At 41.8% G+C, this 1,988-nt stretch overlaps 1 non-coding gene across 1 annotated transcript; it reads left to right on the top strand.

The window, feature by feature from the left end:
• The first annotated feature begins 1,314 nt into the window (after window positions 1–1,314).
• LOC124778146 lies at window positions 1,315–1,421 on the top strand. Its single transcript, XR_007015860.1, has one exon. It is a non-coding gene; the product is annotated as a U6 spliceosomal RNA (small nuclear RNA).
• Window positions 1,422–1,988: the final 567 nt, after the last annotated feature.

Here is a 1,988-nt window from a genome sequence, read left to right as displayed (position 1 = left end):
ATCTGATACCTTTTAGTATCTCCAGGGTTCTTCCATGTATACAACCTTCTTTCATGATTTTTAAACCAAGTGTTAGTTATGATTATGTTGTGCTCTGTGCAAAATTCGACCAGCCGGCTTCCTCTTTCATTTCTGTCCCCCAATCCATATTCACCTACTATGTTTCCTTCTCTCCCTTTTCCTACACTCGAATTCCAGTCACCCATGACTATTAAATTTTCGTCTCCCTTCACAATCTGAATAATTTCTTTTATTTCATCATACATTTCTTCAATTTCTTCGTCATCTGCAGAGCTAGTTGGCATATAAACTTGTACTACTGTAGTAGGTGTGGGCTTCGTATCTATCTTGGCCACAATAATGCGTTCACTATGCTGTTTGTAGTAGCTTACCCGCATTCCTATTTTCCTATTCATTATTAAACCTACTCCTGCATTACCCCTATTTGATTTTGTGTTTATAACCCTGTAGTCACCTGACCAGAAGTCTTGTTCCTCCTGCCACCGAACTTCACTAATTCCCACTATATCTAACTTCAACCTATCCATTTCCCTTTTTAAATTTTCTAACCTACCTGCCCGATTAAGGGATCTGACATTCCACGCTCCGATCCGTAGAACGCCAGTTTTCTTTCTCCTGATAACGACATCCTCTTGAGTAGTCCCCGCCCGGAGATCCGAATGGGGGACTATTTTACCTCCGGAATATTTTACCCAAGAGGACGCCATCATCATGTAATCATACAGTAAAGCTGCATGCCTTTGTTACAATGGTGAAATCTTTTGTTGCGGTTGGTTGCACCGAAAGATACGTGAAAGGAAGTAATATTTGTTCCAGTGCTAAAGTTAAAAGTTTTTAAATAATGTGAGAAACTTTTTTGGGATTAAGTTAGTGAATTTACAGACTGAAGCTAAGACCGAGATGGTCACCGAACAGATACAAATGACCGTCTATTTGAGAGTATTTATTTGTGTTGAAATGTTATGAACTGAATGGCAGGAGTCATTATATATGTAACTTCCTGGCGGATTAAAACTGTGTCCCGAGTTCGAGTCTCGGTCCGGCACACAGTTTTAATCTGCCAGGAAGTTTCATATCAGCGCACACTCCGCTGTAGAGTAAAAATTTCATTCTAGAAACATCCCCCAGGCTGTGGCTAAGCCATGTCTGCGCAATATCCTTTCTTTCAGGAGTGCTAGTACTGCAACGTTCGCAGGAGAGCTTCTGGAAAGTTTGGAAGGTAGGAGACGAGGTACTGGCAGAAGTAAAGCTGTGAGGACGGGGCGTGAGTCGTGCTTGGATTGCTCAGTTGGCGTACTCGCTTCGGCGGTACATATACTAGAATTGGAACGATACAGAGAAGATTAGCATGGCCCCTGCGCAAGGATGACACGCAAAATCGTGAAGCGTCCACATTTTTCGCCGGCACGGTAGCTCAGCGTGTTCGGTGAGAGGGTTAGTTGCCCTCTGTAATAAAAAACTGAGTTGATCGGTCAATAACGAACTTAAACGGATGTCTTACGACGTCCGCCCCGAGCAGATGCAACGAACGAAAGTGAACAAAATGAGATTAAAAAAAAAAGTTGGTAGAGCACTTGCCCGCGAAAGGCAAAGGTCCCGAGTTCGAGTCTCGGTCCGGCACACAGTTTTAATCTGCCAGGAAGTTTCATATCAGCGCACACTCCGCTGTAGAGTGAAAATTTCACTCTAGATTATATATCTACATCGTAAAAATATGTGCGGAGGTTTATGAAATGTTAATTTCAAGGTCTTTCCTTTCTTCTGTTTAGCTTCGTAACTTGTTTTTATTTTATCTCAAAACTGATTATAGGTCCCTCACTGATGAAGTAAGAAGAAAAGGTTGCATCCTTACTTTGAACAAGGAGAATTTTTAGCCAAACGGCTAAGCAGCAAAGATATTTCAGAATCCTTGTAGAACTATTTTCGTGAGTTGAAAGGTTGTATGTTTGTCGTCATCTGTGAAACTC

This window comes from Schistocerca piceifrons, chromosome 2, assembly GCF_021461385.2.
Source record: "Schistocerca piceifrons isolate TAMUIC-IGC-003096 chromosome 2, iqSchPice1.1, whole genome shotgun sequence".
NCBI classification, from domain to species: domain Eukaryota; kingdom Metazoa; phylum Arthropoda; class Insecta; order Orthoptera; family Acrididae; genus Schistocerca; species Schistocerca piceifrons.
Note: the sequence above shows the minus strand (reverse complement) of the source record. Positions and strands in the feature narration are given on the sequence as shown.